Genomic DNA, 19,795 nt, shown 5'->3' with positions numbered 1-19,795 from the left:
CTCAGGGTCGTGGGTTCGAGCCCCACGTTGGGTGTTTATTTTCTCTGCCGAAGCACCAACTCACTTCGCAAACAACCATCTGCTTGGAATTTCGAGCAGGCTTGCCACCCTGCATAGCTGGTGATACAGAAGGCTATGAATTTGTATTTTATCTCTGCCTGCACTCTGACCTGTCATCTCAATGACATCCCTATTACCGATGAATTGTACTCCTAAATGGACTGAATAAATTATCATTTTCCGGCCAAGAAATAGACAGGCAGGGGCTTCAAGAAGAATACTTGCTCCTGGTGGGGCTTGAACTCATAACCTTCGCATTCGAATTACTGTATACTGCTGTATAAGTACAACACGCTAACAGATTGCACCACAGGATCCATCAACAACACTCACTGATCACCATATTTTGCAGAAACTGGGATGTACGATATTCGAACCAAGTCAAAATCACTAGTGAGGTACCTGGCTAGCTCAGTCGGTAGAGCATGAGTCTCTTAATCTCAGGGTCGTGGGTTCGAGCCCCACGTTGGGTGTTTATTTTCTCTGCCGAAGCACCAACTCACTTCGCAAACAACCATCTGCTTGGAATTTCGAGCAGGCTTGCCACCCTGCATAGCTGGTGATACAGAAGGCTATGAATTTGTATTTTATCTCTGCCTGCACTCTGACCTGTCATCTCAATGACATCCCTATTACCGATGAATTGTACTCCTAAATGGATTGAATAAATTATCATTTTCCGGCCAAGAAATAGACAGGCAGGGGCTTCAAGAAGAATACTTGCTCCTGGTGGGGCTTGAACTCATAACCTTCGCATCGAATTACTGTATACTGCTGTATAAGTACAACACGCTAACAGATTGCACCACAGGATCCATCAACAACACTCACTGATCACCATATTTTGCAGAAACTGGGATGTACGATATTCGAACCAAGTCAAAATCACTAGTGAGGTACCTGGCTAGCTCAGTCGGTAGAGCATGAGACTCTTAATCTCAGGGTCGTGGGTTCAAGCCCCACGTTGGGTGTTTATTTTCTATGCCGAAGCACCAACTCACTTCGCAAACAACCATCTGCTTGGAATTTCGAGCAGGCTTGCCACCCTGCATAGCTGGTGATACAGAAGGCTATGAATTTGTATTTTATCTCTGCCTGCACTCTGATCTGTCATCTCAATGACATCCCTATTACCGATGAATTGTACTCCTAAATGGATTGAATAAATTATCATTTTCCGGCCAAGAAATAGACAGGCAGGGGCTTCAAGAAGAATACTTGCTCCTGGTGGGGCTTGAACTCATAACCTTCGCATCGAATTACTGTATACTGCTGTATAAGTACAACACGCTAACAGATTGCACCACAGGATCCATCAACAACACTCACTGATCACCATATTTTGCAGTAACTGGGATGTACGATATTCGAACCAAGTCAAAATCATTAGTGAGGTACCTGGCTAGCTCAGTCGGTAGAGCATGAGACTCTTAATCTCAGGGTCGTGGGTTCGAGCCCCACTTTGGGTGTTTATTTTTTCGAGCCCCACGTTGGGTGTTTATTTTCTATGCCGAAGCACCAACTCACTTCGCAAACAACCATCTGCTTGGAATTTGAGCAGGCTTGCCACCCTGCATTGCTGGTGATACAGAAGGCTATGAATTTGTATTTTATCTCTGCCTGCACTCTGACCTGTCATCTCAATGACATCCCTATTACCGATGAATTGTACTCCTAAATGGATTGAATGAATTATCATTTTCCGGACAAGAAATAGACAGGCAGGGGCTTCAAGAAGAATACTTGCTCCTGGTGGGGCTTGAACTCATAACTTTCGCATCGAATTACTGTATACTGCTGTATAAGTACAACACGCTAACAGATTGCACCACAGGATCCATCAACAACACTCACTGATCACCATATTTTGCAGAAACTGGGATGTACGATATTCGAACCAAGTCAAAATCACTAGTGAGGTACCTGGCTAGCTCAGTCGGTAGAGCATGAGACTCTTAATCTCAGGGTCGTGGGTTCGAGCCCCACGTTGGGTGGTTATTTTCTCTGCCGAAGCACCAACTCACTTCGCAAACAACCATCTGCTTGGAATTTCGAGCAGGCTTGCCACCCTGCATAGCTGGTGATACAGAAGGCTATGAATTTGTATTCTATCTCTGCCTGCACTCTGACCTGTCATCTCAATGACATCCCTATTACCGATGAATTGTACTCCTAAATGGACTGAATAAATTATCATTTTCCGGCCAAGAAATAGACAGGCAGGGGCTTCAAGAAGAATACTTGCTCCTGGTGGGGCTTGAACTCATAACCTTCGCATTCGAATTACTGTATACTGCTGTATAAGTACAACATGCTAACAGATTGCACCACAGGATCCATCAACAACACTCACTGATCACCATATTTTGCAGAAACTGGGATGTACGATATTCGAACCAAGTCAAAATCACTAGTGAGGTACCTGGCTAGCTCAGTCGGTAGAGCATGAGACTCTTAATCTCAGGGTCGTGGGTTCGAGCCCCACGTTGGGTGTTTATTTTCTCTGCCGAAGCACCAACTCACTTCGCAAACAACCATCTGCTTGGAATTTCGAGCAGGCTTGCCACCCTGCATAGCTGGTGATACAGAAGGCTATGAATTTGTATTTTTATCTCTGCCTGCACTCTGACCTGTCATCTCAATGACATCCCTATTACCGATGAATTGTACTCCTAAATGGACTGAATAAATTATCATTTTCCGGCCAAGAAATAGACAGGCAGGGGCTTCAAGAAGAATACTTGCTCCTGGTGGGGCTTGAACTCATAACCTTCGCATCGAATTACTGTATACTGCTGTATAAGTACAACACGCTAACAGATTGCACCACAGGATCCATCAACAACACTCACTGATCACCATATTTTGCAGAAACTGGGATGTACGATATTCGAACCAAGTCAAAATCACTAGTGAGGTACCTGGCTAGCTCAGTCGGTAGAGCATGAGACTCTTAATCTCAGGGTCGTGGGTTCAAGCCCCACGTTGGGTGTTTATTTTCTATGCCGAAGCACCAACTCACTTCGCAAACAACCATCTGCTTGGAATTTCGAGCAGGCTTGCCACCCTGCATAGCTGGTGATACAGAAGGCTATGAATTTGTATTTTATCTCTGCCTGCACTCTGATCTGTCATCTCAATGACATCCCTATTACCGATGAATTGTACTCCTAAATGGATTGAATAAATTATCATTTTCCGGCCAAGAAATAGACAGGCAGGGGCTTCAAGAAGAATACTTGCTCCTGGTGGGGCTTGAACTCATAACCTTCGCATCGAATTACTGTATACTGCTGTATAAGTACAACACGCTAACAGATTGCACCACAGGATCCATCAACAACACTCACTGATCACCATATTTTGCAGAAACTGGGATGTACGATATTCGAACCAAGTCAAAATCACTAGTGAGGTACCTGGCTAGCTCAGTCGGTAGAGCATGGACTCAGACTCTTAATCTCAGGGTCGTGGGTTGAACCCCACTTTGGGTGTTTATTTTCTCTGCCCACGTTGGGTGTTTATTTTCTATGCGAAGCACCTCACTTGCAAACAACCATCTGCTTGGAATTTGGAGCAGGCTTGCCACCCTGCATTGCTGGTGATACAGAAGGCTATGAATTTGTATTTTATCTCTGCCTGCACTCTGACCTGTCATCTCAATGACATCCCTATTACCGATGAATTGTACTCCTAAATGGATTGAATAAATTATCATTTTCCGGACAAGAAATAGACAGGCAGGGGCTTCAAGAAGAATACTTGCTCCTGGTGGGGCTTGAACTCATAACTTCGCATCGAATTACTGTATACTGCTGTATAAGTACAACACGCTAACAGATTGCACCACAGGATCCATCAACAACACTCACTGATCACCATATTTTGCAGAAACTGGGATGTACGATATTCGAACCAAGTCAAAATCACTAGTGAGGTACCTGGCTAGCTCAGTCGGTAGAGCATGAGACTCTTAATCTCAGGGTTGTGGGTTCGAGCCCCACGTTGGGTGTTTACTTTCTCTGCCGAAGCACCAACTCACTTCGCAAACAACCATCTGCTTGGAATTTCGAGCAGGCTTTCCACCCTGCATAGCTGGTGATACAGAAGGCTATGAATTTGTATTCTATCTCTGACCCTGCACTCTGACCTGTCATCTCGACATCCCTATTACCGATGAATTGTACTCCTAAATGGATTGAATAAATTATCATTTTCCGGACAAGAAATAGACAGGCAGGGGCTTCAAGAGAATACTTGCTCCTGGTGGGGCTTGAACTCATAACCTTCGCATCGAATTACTGTATACTGCTGTATAAGTACAACACGCTAACAGATTGCACCACAGGATCCATCAACAACACTCACTGATCACCATATTTTGCAGAAACTGGGATGTCGATGTCGAACCAAGTCAAAATCACTAGTGAGGTACCTGGCTAGCTCAGTCGGTAGAGCATGAGACTCTTAATCTCAGGGTCGTGGGTTAGCCCCACGTTGGGTGTTTATTTTCTATGCCGAGGAGCACCAACTCACTCGCAAACAACCATCTGCTTGGAATTTCGAGCAGGCTTGCCACCCTGCATAGCTGGTGATACAGAAGGCTATGAATTTGTATTTTATTCTCCTGCACTCTGACCTGTCATCTCAATGACATCCCTATTACCGATGAATTGTACTCCTAAATGGACTGAATAAATTATCATTTCTGGACAGAAATACAGGCAGGTCTAGAGAATGATTGCTCCTGGTGGGGCTTAGACCAGCTATTGTCGTTACTGTAACGCTGTATAAGTACAACACTGCTAACAGATTGCACCAAAGATCCATCAAAAACACTCACTAGTCACCGATTTTGAAACTGGGATGTCGATATTCATTAGCAAGTCAAAATCACTAGTGAGGTACCTGCTGGCTCATTTTAATCATTTTAGTCAATTTAGATTCTTGATTCAATGGGATTTAACCCCCACGTGCGAACTTTCTGAACATTCGGCACCAGTCCACTTGTCATTCCAATCTGCTTGCATTAGCGTAGCCTCTTCTCTAGCCTGTCAACTATGTGTCTGTTTATCCCTGTTCTCTGACCCTCTCTCAGACCATACAAACGCTCCAACCGCATGGCCGCGGCCACCCTAATCTGGTGGTCCCAGCGCACGACCCTGGTGGAGTTCCAGGTCTCCGGTAGCCGATTTCTGGAACTGCCGATCTGCGGCCAACAAGGCAGAGTTCATCTCAGGATCCTATGCCTCCCTCCAGTCATATTTTGGAAACTGGGATCACCACAGAGTGGGATCACCACAGACTCACCTGCTGAGGGTCCTGCCGTGCTCTGGCTCGAGCTTCGTTGGGCAGGGTGGTGGCACTCTCGATCACTCAGAGCTTCTCCCAGTTGGGTGGTGGCACCGATCCTCATCTCTCTGGTCATTCTCTCCCCTTACCCATCTGTGATCGCCTCCTTTGAATTCCATGCCTGTCACAGTCCCCTACCAGCCCTTTCAAGCTTAAACATCCTTATCATTTATCGTACTCCAGGTTCCCGAATAGAGTTCATCAATCCGGACAAAGTTTGATGCCTTGATAAGCTCCCCTTTCCTGTGGGGCTTGGCTCATAACCTCTCACAATTCTGGGCGACTTTAACCTCCCCACGTCTACCTTTTGAGTCCATTCCCTTCTGCCTCCTTCTTTCCTCCTCTCCTCTTTTGACCTCACCCCTCTCACCTTCCCCCCTACTCTGAGCAGGCAAGGCTCCAACCTCATCTTTACTAGACTGTTCCTCCACTAACCTCTTTACTCCAGATGCTGTCTCCACTAACTCATTGCAATCCCCTCCAGTCTACTACCTTGTATCCTTTTCCTCTCGCCTCATCCAACACTTCCCACACTGCCCTACTCGGATGGTATCAAACATCTCAACCTTCGCCTTCTCCCCGGCTTACTCTCTCCTCTTCCATCCTATCATCTCTCATCTTCCCTCTGCTCAAACCTTCTCAACCTATCTCCTGATTTCTGCCCTCCCTCAACCCTCCTCTCCTCCCCTGCATCCTTTGACTCTCTATGTCCCCTATCCTCCAGCCAGCTCGGTCCTCCCCTCCCGCTCCGTGGCTCGGCTGACTCATTGCAGCTCACAGAACAGGGCTCCGGGCAACCCGGCGGAAATGGGCTTCGCCTCCTGCGGACCTGGCATCCTTTCCTCACTCCTCTCTACATTTCCTCCTCTGTCTCTGCTGCTAAAGCCACTTTTCTACCACTCTAAATTCCAAGCATCTGCCTCTAGCCCTAGGAAGCTCTTTGCCCTTCTCCTCCCCTCTTTTCCTCCCCCTCCCCCACCCTCCACTTTGAATGAGCCGTCACTTTTTAAATTCCAAGCATCTGATCCTCGTTAAGTCAAGCGACACAGCTGGTTCTGCTCACACTGCTCCTACCCTGTGCTCTGGCCTCTTTCTCCCTCTCTCTCCAGATGACATCTCGCATTTTGAAAAAGAAGGCCCCAACAACCTCCGATCACGCTTGACCTAGTCCGACTCCTGGTTCTCAGACATCTCCCTACCCTGTGCCTCACCCTTCTCCTCTCTCCAGATGACATCCGCGCTTGTGACGGCCGTCCCTCCGTCTTCAACCTGCCCGCTTGACCCTATCCCCTCCTCTCTTCTCCAGACCATCCCTGACCTTCTTCCTTACCTCACCTCGTATCATCAACTCATCTCGACAAAACTCTTGGGTTCTCCCTTCCTGCCGAAGCAACTAATCTCTCAGAGAACAACCATCTGATCTGAAACCAGTCTGATCCCTTCTGTCATTCAATACAGAAGGCTATCCTTTTATTTATCTCTTGAACTCCAAGCCTGGCCATCTCTCCCCTCTCTCTCAGAATCCTTCTTGATCCAAATCAGTCAGCTTTCAAGACTAGTCATTCAACAGTCCTCCTCTTCTCTGTATCACGAAGGCGCATCCCACGGGGCTGAAAGCTAACTCTCTCCTCTGCTCTCATCCTGCCTAGACAGATCGGCTGCCTTCATAGGTGTGTGAATCATCAGATCCTCCTCTCCACCGTGCTCTCCGCACTGGTGTCCCCAGGGCCCTCTGTATCAGGCCCTACCTGACAGGTCGCTCCTACCAGGTGGCGGGTCAGGCTCCTCCTCACCACGTGCCTCACCACTGGTGTCCCCAGGGCTCTATCTATTCTATGTACACCAAGTCACGACACCACAGATAATCTCCTATCACCTTTCCCCCTTCTGACGACCAGGTGGCGAATCGCATCCCTGCATGTCTGGCAGACATATCAGTGTGGATGACGGATCATCACCTCAAGCTGAACCTCGGGCAAGACGGAGTGTTCTTCCTCCCGGGGAAGGACTGATTCCATGATCTCATCACGGTTGACAACTCCATTGTGTCCGCCCCAGAGCGCTAAGAACCTTGGCTGATCCCTGACCAACACCTGTCGTTCTCACAATATCATCAAGGCGGTGGCCCGTTCCTGCAGGTTCATGCTCTACAACATCCGCAGAGCACGCCCTGCCTCACACAGGAAGCGGCGCAGGTCTAATCCAGGCACTTGTCATCTCCGTCTGCCTGGATTACTGCAACCGCTGTTGGCTGGGCTCCTGCCTGTGCCATTAAACCCTACAACTCATCCAGAACGCCGCAGCCAGTCCCTGGTGTTCAAACCTTCCTGCAGAGTTCTCTCACGTCACCCTCCTCCGCAAGCTCTCCACTGGCTTCCAGTTGAAGCTCGCATCCGCTTCCACAAGACCATGGTGCTTGCCTCACGGAGCTGTGAGGGGAACGGCACCTCAGTACCTCCCGGGGCTGATCAGGCCCTACACCCAAACAAGGGCACTGGGCGTTCATCCACCTCTGGCCTGCTGGCCTCCCTACCACTGGGAGGAAGTACAGTTCCCATCACCTGGCCAGTCAAACTGTTCCGCTTCTCTGGCCCCCCAATGGTGGGAACAAACTCCCTCTCACGACGCCAGGACAGCGGAGTCAATCACCACCCCGGAGACACCTGAAACCCACCTCTTTCACCTGGATAGGATAAGGAATCCTTTCCCCCCCTCCGACAGTAGCAGGCAATCCTTCTCACCCCCCCTCCCCTTTAAAAGACCTAGATGCACTATTGTAAATTATCTGTTCCACTGATCATCTCTAAGGTGAAAGCACCAATTTGTAAGTCGCTCTGGATAAGAGCGTCTGCAAATGACTTAAATGTAAATGTAAATGTCAATGACATCCCTATTACCGATGAATTGTACTCCTAAATGGATTGAATAAATTATCATTTTCCTCGGACAAGAAATAGACAGGCATGGGCTTCAAGAAGAATACTTGCTCCTGGTGGGATTGAACTCATAACCTTCGACGAATTACTGTATACTGCTGTATAAGTACAACACGCTAACAGATTGCACCACAGGATCCATCAACAACACTCACTGATCACCATATTTTGCAGAAACTGGGATGTACGATATTCAACCAAGTCAAAATCACTAGTGAGGTACCTGGCTAGCTCAGTCGGTAGAGCATGAGACTTATAATCTCAGGGTTGTGAGTTCTGAGCCCCACGTTAGGTGTTTATTTTCTCTGCCAAAGCACCAACTCACTTCGCAAACAACCATCTGCTTGGAATTTGAGCAGGCTTGCCACCCTGCATAGCTGGTGATACAGAAGCTGAATTGTGCCAACCACCATTCTATCTCTACCTACACTCTGACCTGTCATCTCAATGACATACCTATTACCGATGAATTGTACTCCTAAATGGATTGAAATGAATTATCATTTTCTCCGGACAAGAAATAGACAGGGAGGGGCTTCAAGAAGAACACTTGCTCCTGGTGGGGCTTGAACTCATAACCTTCGCATCGAATTACTGTATACTGCCAGATAAGAAGAACACGCTAACAGAATTACAGGATCATCCAACAAACCACTGATCACCATATTTTGCAGAAACTGGGAGGTCGATATTCAAACCAATTCAAAATCACCTAATGAGGTACCTGGCCTAGCTCAATTAAGAGCATGAGACTTAATCTCAGGGTCGTGGGTTCGAGGCCCCACGTTGGGTGTTTATTTTCTCTGACTTTCGAAGCACCAACTCACTTAAACAACCATCTGCTTGGAATTTCAGAGCAGGCTTGCCACCACGCATAGCTGGTGATACAGAAGGCTATGAATTTGTATTTTATCTCTGCCTGCACTCTGACCTGTCATCTCCAATGACATCCCTATTTCAATAAATTGTACTACTAAATGGATTGAATGAATTATCATTTTCCGGACAAGAAATAGACAGGCAGGGCTTCAAGAAGAATACTTGCTCCTGGTGGGCCTTTGCTTCATAACCTTCGTGATCAGATTACTGTATACTGCTGTATAAGTACAACACGCTAACAGATTGCACCACAGGATCCATCAACAACACTCACTGTCACCATATTTTGCAGAAACTGAGATGCAAATCTCCGAACCAAGTCAAAATCCACTAGTGAGGTACCTGGCTAGCTCAGTCGGGTAGATCATGACCCTTAATCTCAGGGTCAGTCGGTTCAGAGCCCCATGTTGGGTGTTTATTTTCGCTGCCGACACCAACTCACTTCCTAAAACAACCATCTGCTTGGAATTTCGACGGCTGGCTTGCCACCCTGCATAGCTGGTGATACCAGAAGGCTATAAATTTGTATTTTATCTCTACCTGCACTCTGACCTGTCATCATCAGCATCATCCCTATTACCGATGAATTGCTCCCTAAATGGATTGAATAAAGTATCATTTTCCGGACAAGAAATAGACAGGCAGGGCTTCAAGAAGAATACTTGCTCCTGGTGGGCTTGAACTCATAACTTGATCGAGATTACTGTATACTGCTGTATAATTACAACACGCTAACAGATTGCACCACAGGATCCATCAACAACACTCACTGATCACCATATTTTGCAGAAACTGGGATGTCGATATTCGAACCAAGTCAAAAATCAGCTAGTGAGGTACCTGGCTAGCACAGTCGGCAGAGCATGAACTCTTAATCTCCAGGGTCGTGGGTTTCGAGCCCCACGAGGGTGTTTAATTTCTCTGCCAAGCACCAACTCACTTCGCAAAACAACCATCTGCTTGGAATTTTGAGCAGGCTTGCCACCCTGCATGGCCTGGTGATACAGAAGCAATTTGTATATCTCTGCCTGCACTCGCCTGTCATCTCAATGACATCCCTATTACCGATGAAATGACATCCCTATTACCGATGAATTGTATAAATGGATTGAATAAATGATCATTTTCCGGACAAAGAAATAGACAGGCAGGGGCTGAAGAATACTCTGCTCCTGGTGGGGCTTGGACCATAACCTTCATGAATTACTGTATACTGCTGTATAAGTACAACACGCTAACAGATACCACAGGATCCATCAACAACAATCACTGATCACCATATTTTGCAGAAACTGGGATGTGTAGATATTCGAACCAAGTCAAAAATCGCTAGTGAGGTACCTGGCTAGCTCAGTTGGTAGAGCATGAGACTCTTAATCTAGGTCGTGTCGTGGGTAAAGGGTCCCACGTGCTGGGTGTTTGTTTTCTCTGCTGGCTTTTCCACTCGCCAAACAACCATCTGCTTGGAATTTCGAGCAGGCTGTTCCCTGCATAGCTGGTGATACGAAGGCATAATTTGTATTCCGATCTCCTGCTGCACTCTGACCCTGTCTTCTTCCGGGTTGGACATCCCTATCCGCGAATTGTACTCCCTAAATGGTTGTATAACTTTTTCATACATTTCACAAGTACAACGGTCCTGATTCAGAAGAATACTTGCAATTTGGGGCAACTTTATTACCGCATCAATTAATAACACGTTGTATCAAAGATAATTGCACGCTAACAGATTGCACCACAGTCTCCTATCAGAACGTTCACCGTCACCATATTTTGCAGAAACTGGATAAAACTGTATTAACAATCAAAATCACTAGAGAGGTACCCGGGCTACTCAATGGTAGAGCGAGTTGTCTTTTCTCAGGGTCGGGTTCGAGCCCCAATTGTGTTTATTTTCTCTGCTGAAGCACCAACTCATTCCGCAAACAACCATCTGCTTGGAATTTACCGAGCAGGCTTGCTACCCCTGCATAGCTGGTGATACAGAAGGCTATGAATTTGTATTCTATCTCTGCCTGCACTCTGACCTGTCATCTCAATGACATACCTATTACCGATGAATTGTACTCCTAAATGGATTGAATAAATTATCATTTTCCGGACAAGAAATAGACAGGCAGGGGCTTCAAGAAGAATACTTGCTCCTGGTGGGGCTTGAACTCATAACTTTCGATCGAATTACTGTAGTCTGCGATTGTATAAGTACAACACGCTAACAGATTGCACCACAGGATCCATCAACAACACTCACTGATCACCATATTTTGCAGAAACTGGGATGTACGAGCATTCGAACCAAGTCAAAAATCACTAGTGAGGTACCTGGCTAGCTTCGGTAGAGCATGAGACTCTTAATCTCAGGGTCGTGGGTTCGAGCCCCACGCTGGGTGTTTATTTTCTGTCAAGCACCAACTCACTTCGCAAACAACCATCTGCTTGAATTTCGAGCAGGCTTGCCACCCTGCATAGCTGGTGATACAGAAGGCTATGAATTTGTATTTTATCTCTGCCTGCACTCTGACCTGTCATCTCAATGACATCCCTATTCGATGAATTGTACTCCTAAATGGATTGAATAAATTATCATTTTCCTCGGACAAGAAATAGACAGGCAGGGCTTCAAGAAGAATACTTGCTCCTGGTGGGGCTTGAACTCATAACTGACGTTTAATTACTGTATACTGCTGTATAAGTACAACACGCTAACAGATTGCACCACAGGATCCATCAACAACACTCACTGATCACCATATTTTGCAGAAACTGGGATGTACGATATTCAACCAAGTCAAAATCACTAGTGAGGTACCTGGCTAGCTCAGTCTGGGTAGAGCATGAGACTCTTAATCTCAGGCTCGTGGGTTCGAGCCTCCACGTTGGTTGTTTATTTTCTCTGCCGAAGCACCAACTCACTTCGCAAACAACCATCTGCTTGGAATTTCGAGCAGGCTTGCCACCCCGCATAGCTGGTGATACAGAAGGCTATGAAGTTGTATTTATCTCTGCCTGCACTCTGACCTGTCATCTCAATGACATCCCTATTACCGATGAATTGTACTCCTAAATGGATTGAATGAATTATCATTTTCCGACAAGAAATAGACAGGCAGGGCTTCAAGAAGAATACTTGCTCCTGGTGGGGCTTGAACTCATAACCTTCGCATCGAATTACTGTATACTGCTGTATAAGTACAACACGCTAACAGATTGCACCACAGGATCCATCAACAACACTCACTGATCACCATATTTTGCAGAAACTGAGATGTACCTTCGGAACCAAGTCAAAATCACTAGTGAGGTACCTGGCTAGCTCAGTCGGTAGAGCATGAGACTCTTAATCTCAGGGTCGTGGGTTCGAGCCCACGTTGGGTGTTTATTTCTCTGCCGAAGCACCAACTCACTTCGCAAACAACCATCTGCTTGGAATTTCGAGCAGGCTTGCCACCCTGCATAGCTGGTGATACAGAAGGCTATGAATTTGTATTTTATCTCTGCCTGCACTCTGACCTGTCATCTCAATGACATCCCTATCTACCGATCTCTTCCCTAAATGGATTGAATAAATTATCATTTCCTCAAAGAAATAGACAGACAGGTAGGGATTGCCAGTTGGGAATACCTCCTGGTGGGGCTTGAACTCCTCCTTTTCATCTGACTCTCCCGTCCCTATCCTGCTGCATAAGTCCCTCCCTCCGCTCACAGATTGCACCACAGGACTCATTGCAGCACTCCACTGATCACCATATTTTGCAGAAACTGGGATGTACGGAGGGAGAACCAAGTCAAAATCATTTCAGTGAGGACCTGGCATCCTTTTCACTCCCTCCTCATCTCAGGGTCGTGGGGTTACGAGCCCCACGTTGGGTGTTTATTTTCTATGCCGAAGCACCAACTCACTTCGCAAACAACCATCTGCTTGGAATTTCTGAGCAGGCTTGCCACCCTGCATAGCTGGTGATACAGAAGGCATATGAATTTGTATTTTATCTCTGCCTGCACTCTGACCTGTCATCTCAATGACATCCCTATTACCGATGAATTGTACTCCTAAATGGATTGAATGAATTTATCATTTCGACCAAGAAATAGGCAGGCAGGGCTTTTCAAGAAGAATCACTTGCTCTGGTGGGGCTTAGGAACTCATAACCTTCAAGCATCGAATTACTGTATACTGCCTGCATAAGTACAACACGCTAACAGATTGCACCGCAGGATCCATCAACAACACACACACTGATCACGCATGCTGTTTGCAGAGCTCGGGATGTACGATATTCGAGATCAAGCTCAAGATCACTAGTGAGTGTACCTGGCCTAAGCGCTTGACAGGTGAGCATGAGACTCCTGCCACCTCAGGGTTCGTCAGGTTCGAGCCCACGCTGGGTGTTTATTTTCTCTGCTGACAGCAACTCACTTGCAAACAACCATCTGGCTTGGAATTTCGAGCAGGCTTGCCACCCTGCATGGCTGGTGATACAGAAGGCTATGAGTTTGTATTTTTATCTCTGCCTTTGCACTCTGACCTGTCAGTCTCAACGACATCCCTATTACCGATGAATTGTACTCAAATGGATTGAATAAATGATCATTTTCCGGACAGAGAAATAGACAGGCTTAGTCAGCTGAGAAGAATACTGTTCTACGAGTGGGAGAGCCTGACCTCATAAACTTCTGTATCAGATCATACTTGGGAGCACTGCTGTGTAGGGCACAACACGCTAACAGATCGCACCACAGGATCCATCATCAACACTCACTTTCATTGATCACCATATTTTGACCAGAGTACACAGGATGTGATATCCGAACCAAGTCAAAATCATCAGTAGAGGTACCTGGCCAGCTCAGTCGGCGGAGCATGACGACTCTTAATCTCCCAGTTTGTAGGTTTCGAGAGCCCCAGCGTTGGTGTTTACCGAGAGCCCCCACGTTGGTGCTCATGTTCGATCACCGACACCAAATCCCTTCGCAAACAACCATCTGCTTGAAATTTCCAGCAGCTGGGCTTGCCACTCATTGCTGGTGATACAGAGAGGCTATGAATTTGTATTTTATCTCTGCCTGCACTTCTTGACCTGTCATCTCATTGACATCCTGTTACCGATGGTGTGCTCTCAGTGAGTTGAATGAATTATCATTTTTCTGGACTTAGAAATAAGGCAGCAGGGGCTTCAGAAGATACTACTTGCTCCTGGTGGAGTTTGAACTCTCAATTCTCGCACTCGAATTACCACATACTTGCTGCATAGGTACAACATGCTAACAGATGTGAACACCACAGGATCCATCAACACCACTCACTGATCTACATATTGCAGAAACTGGGATGCGCGATATTGAGCGAAGTCAAGCTGCACTAGCAGAGGTACCTAGGCTAGCTCGGTGGTAGAGCACGAGACTCTTCGATCTCAAGGGTAGTGGGTCTGAGCCCCACGTTGCGGTGTTCTTATTTCTCTGCCCGAAGCACCAACTCACTTCACCAAACAAACCATCTGCTTAATTTCGAGGCTGGGCCTAGCTACCCCGTGCAGTAGCTGTTGATACAGAAAGGCCAAGAGAATTTGTATTTATCTCTGCCTGCACTCCTGACCTGTCATCTCAATGACGTCCCAATACCGATCAATAATTGATGCTCTAAACGGATTGAATAAATTAATACATTTTCCGGCCGGGAATGGGTGAGCAGGGGCTTCAAAGAAGAATACTTGCTCCTGGTGGGGCTTGAACTCCATAACTTTCGCTTGTCGAACTACGGTATACTGCTGTGCAAGTACAACGACGCTAACAGATTTGCGCTCACGTAGGATCCATCAACAACACTCACTGACTCACCATATTCTGCAGAAACTGGGATGCACGATATTCGAAACCAAGTCAAGACCACTAGTGAGGTACCATGGCTAGCTCAGTCAGTGGAAGCATGAGACTCTTAATCTCAGGGTCGTGGGTTCGAGCCCCGTTGGTGTTTAGTTTCGCGCTTTTCTCTGCTGAAGCTTGACCAACTCACTTCTGGCAAACAACCATATCTGCTTGGAATTGCAGGCAGAGCTTAGCTAACCCTGCATATGCTGGTGATACAGAAGGCTATGAATTTGCATTTTTATCTCCTGCCTGCACCTCTGACCTTGTCATCTCAATGACATCCCTATTACCGATGAATTGTACTCCTAAATGGATTGAATAAATTATCTATTTTCCGGACCAAGAAACAGACAGGCAGGGCCTCAAGAAGAACACTTGCTCCTAGTGGGGCTTGAACTCATAACTTCTAGCATCTGAAATTACTGTATAGCAATGCTGTGTAGGCACAACACGCTAACAGATTGCAGCCACTAGGATCCATCAACTAACACTCACTGATCACCATATTTTGCAGAGACTGGGATGCACGATATTCGAACCAAGTCAAAATCACTAGTGAGGTACCTGGCTAGCTCGGTCGGTAGAGCATGAGACTCTTAATCTCCAGGGTCAGTTCGAGTTGACCCATTGCTGGTGTTTATTTTCTTCTGCCGAAGCACCCAACTCGCTTCGCTTCAAAACAACCATCTGCTTGGAATTTCTGAGCAGGCTTTCATAACCTCTGCACAGCTGGTAGGCGCAGAAGCGCTGCGAATTTGTATTTCATCTCTGCCTGGACTCTGACCTGTCATCTCAATGACATCTCCTATTACCGATGAAATTGTACTCCTAACAAATGGACTGAATAAGATTACTACTTTTCCGGCCAAGAAATAGACAGGCAGGGGCTTCAAGAGAAGAATAGCTTGCTCCTGGTGGGGCCTTGAACTCATAACCTCGACATTACAATATTGTATACTGCTGTATGGGCACAACACGCTATGGACAAAACTTACAGGATCCATCTACCACCATCACTGATCGCCCATATTTTTGCAGAACTGGGAGGCTACGATATTCGAACCAAGTCAAAACCACTAGTGAAATTTCGCCAGCTCAGCCGGTAGAGCATGAGGTTCTTGATCCTCAGGCTGGGTTCAAGCCTCCCACGTTGGGTGTTTATTTTCTATGTTTAGGGCACCCCAACTCACTTCAAACAACATTCAAGCTTGAATTGGGAGTAGGCTTGTTACCTGTATAGCTGGTGATACAGAAGGCTATGAATTTATTCTATCTCTGCCTGCACTTGACCTGTCATTCAGAATGACATCCCTATTACCGATGAATTGTACTCCTAAAATGGATTGAATAAATTATCATTTTCCTCGGAGACAAGAAATAGACAGGCATGGGCTTCAAGAAGAATACTTACCGCCTGGTGGGGCTTGAACTTCACAACCTTCGACCAGTTGACTGTATACCGCTGTATGGAGCACAACACGCTAACAGATTGACACCAGCTAGGATCCATCAACTACACTTCACTGGATCACCATATTTTGCAGAGACTGGGATGTACGACATTCTGAACCAAGTCAAAATCACTGGTGAGGGTACCTGGCTGGCCCAGTCGGCAGAGCATGAGACTCTCTTAATCTCAGGGTTCGTGGGTTCGAGCCCCCACGTTGGGTGTTTATTTTCTGCCGAAGCACCCTAACTCACTTCGCAAACAACCATCTGCTTGGAATTTCGAGCAGGCTTGCCACAACTGCTGCATAGCTGGCGATACAGAAGGCTGCGAATTTGTATTTTTATCTCTCGCCTGCACCTCTGACCTTGTCATTCCTCAATGACATCCCTATTACCGATGAATTGTAAACTCTAAATGGATTGAATAAGTTATCTATTTTCCGGACAAGCAAATAGACAGGTGAGGAGCTTCAAGAAGAATACTTGGCTCCTGGTGAGGCTTGAACTCATAAACTTCGGATCAATTACTGTATACTGCTGTATAGAGTACAACACGCTTAACAGATTGCAAGGTGGCCCACAGGATCCATCAACTAACTCTACACTGATCAGCTCATATTTTGCAGGAACTGGGATGTACGATATTCAGACCAAGTCAAAATCACTAGTGAGGTAACCTGGCTAGGTCTCTGTCGGCTGTAGAGCATGAGACTCTTACTCCCATGGTCGTGTGGTTCAAAGCCCCACGTTGGGTGGTTATTTTCTCTGCCGAAGCACCAACTCACTTCGCAAAGAACCATCTGCTTGGGAATTTCGAGCAGGCTTGCCACCCTGCATAGCTGGTGATACAGAAGGCTGTGCATCTGTATCTTTATCTCTGCCTGCACACTCTGACCTGTCATCTCAATGACATCCCTAATACCGATGAATTGTACTCCTAAATGGATTGAATAAATTATCATTTTCGGACTAGCAAGAGACAGGCATGGGCTTCAAGAAGGAATACTTGCTCCTGGTGTGGGGCCGAACTCACACACCTTCTTTGAGCCTGAATTTTACTGTATACTGCCAGTACAAGTACAACACGCCAACAGATCGCACCACAGGATCCATCAACAACACTCACTGATCACCATATTTTGCAGAAACTGGGACGTACGGATATTCGAACCAAGTCAAAATCACTGGTGAGGTACCTGGCCTAGCTCAGTCGGTAGAGCATGAGACTTATAATCTTGACCAGGGTTGTGGGTTCGATGCCCCACGTTGGGTGTTTATTTTCTTTGGCTGGGAAGTGCACCAACTCACTTCGCAAACAACCATCTGCTTGGAATTTCTGGCATGAGCTTGCCACCCCTGCATAGCTGGTGACACAGAAGGCTTTCATGGATTTGTATTCTCATCTCTGCCTGCACTCTGACCTGTTGCATCCCAATGACATACCTCTTGTCCCGATGGATGTAACTCGCTAAATGGATTGAATGAATTATCATTTTCGGCCAAGAAGTAGACAGGGAGGGGCTTCAGATGAACACTTGGTCCTGGTGGGGCTTGAACTCATAGCGTTCGCATCAATTATCGGGCTATGCTGCTGCAATAAAGGGGAAGGGCAACGCTAAGAGATTGCAGCACAGAGATCCATCAATGCACACTCACTGATCAACCATATTTTGCGAGAGACTGGGATGTACGATATTCGAACCAAGTCAAAATCACTAGTGTGAGGTACCTGGCTAGCTCTGGTCGTGCAGAGGGAGTGAGACTCTTAATCTCAGGGTCGTGGGTTCGAGCCCACGTTGGGCAGTTTATTTTTTCTGTGCGTTAAGCACTAAACTCGCTTCGCCATGACAACCATCTGCTTGATTTTGATTTCACAGGCTTTGCCACCGCTGCATGGCTGGTGAGACTGTAGGCTACGAATTTGTATTTTATCTCTGCCTGCACTTCTGACCTGTCCATCTCAAATGACATCCTGGCTACGACAATGGTGTACTCCTGAATGGATTGACTGAATTATACATTTTCCGGCCAAGAAATAGACAGGCAGGGGCTTCAAGAAGAACACTTTGCTCCTGGTGGGGCTTGAACTCTTAACTCTTCGCTTCGACCTACATACTGCTGGATAAGTACAACACGCTAACAGATTGCACCAGCTGGATCCATCAATTCAACACTCACTGATCACCATATTTGCAGCCACCGAGATTGTGATAGTCCGAACACATCAGCTTGTAAACCACTAGCGAGGTACCACGGCTAGGCTCAGTCGGTTGATCTGGGACCCAGCCAGTCTCAGAGACTGGCTCGGTTCGGGCCCCATGTTGGGTGTCTGTTTTGTGCCGAAGCGCCAACTGCACTTCAGCAAACAACCACATCTGCCTTGGAATTTCAGCGGGCTTGCCACCCTGCATAGCTGGTGACACAGAAGGCTATGAATTTAGTATTGGTCTCTGCCTGCACTCTGACCGGTCATTCTGTGACATCCCTATTACCGGCGAATTGTACTCTAAATGGATTGAATAAAGTTATCATTTTCCGGACAAAGAAATAGACAGGCAGGCTTCCAAGAGAGAATACTTGCTCCTGGTGGGGCTTGAACTCATAGCTTCAAAGACTTCAGTCACTGTAGCTCGCTGTATAAGCACAACACGCTGACAGATTGCACCACAGGATCCATAACAACAACACTCACTGATCACCATATTTTGCAGAAACTGGGCATGTACGATATCTAAGATCCAAGTCAAATCTCAACTAGTGAGGTACCTGGCTAGCACGGGTCGGGTAGAGCATGAGACTCTCAATCTCAGGGTCGTGGGTCAGAACCCCACGTTGGGTGTTGGGTATTTCTCTGCCGGAAGCACCAACTCACCTTCAGCAAACAACCAGCCTGCTTGGAATTTCAGGCAGGCTTGCCACCCTGCATAGCTGGTGATACAGAAGGCTGCAATCTGTATCCTATCTTCTGCCCTGCACTCTGACCTGTCATCCAGGCTGACATCCCTATTGCCAAATGACATGACATCCCATACCGATAGATTGCTCGAAATGGATTGAATAAATTATCATTTTCCGGACGAAGAAACTGAACAGGCAGGGCGTCATGAAGGAGAACGCTTTGCTCCTGGTGGGGCTTGGAACTCCTGCTTTCGCATCGAATTGCTGTATACTGCTTGCATAAGTACAACACGCCGCCAGATTGCACCACGGATCCATCAACTGACACTCACTGAGTCAATGTGTTTTCTGGCAGA

The 19,795-nt window shown here is 46.7% G+C and overlaps 1 non-coding gene across 1 annotated transcript; it reads left to right on the top strand.

The window, feature by feature from the left end:
- Window positions 1-8,569: 8,569 nt before the first annotated feature.
- Window positions 8,570-8,643, top strand: trnai-uau (transfer RNA isoleucine (anticodon UAU)). Its single transcript has one exon. It is a non-coding gene; the product is annotated as a tRNA-Ile (tRNA).
- The last annotated feature ends 11,152 nt before the right edge of the window (window positions 8,644-19,795 follow it).

Source organism: Oncorhynchus nerka, unplaced genomic scaffold (genome assembly GCF_034236695.1).
Source record: "Oncorhynchus nerka isolate Pitt River unplaced genomic scaffold, Oner_Uvic_2.0 unplaced_scaffold_2475, whole genome shotgun sequence".
In the NCBI taxonomy this organism is placed as follows: domain Eukaryota; kingdom Metazoa; phylum Chordata; class Actinopteri; order Salmoniformes; family Salmonidae; genus Oncorhynchus; species Oncorhynchus nerka.
This window is presented reverse-complemented; position numbering and strand designations above follow the sequence as displayed.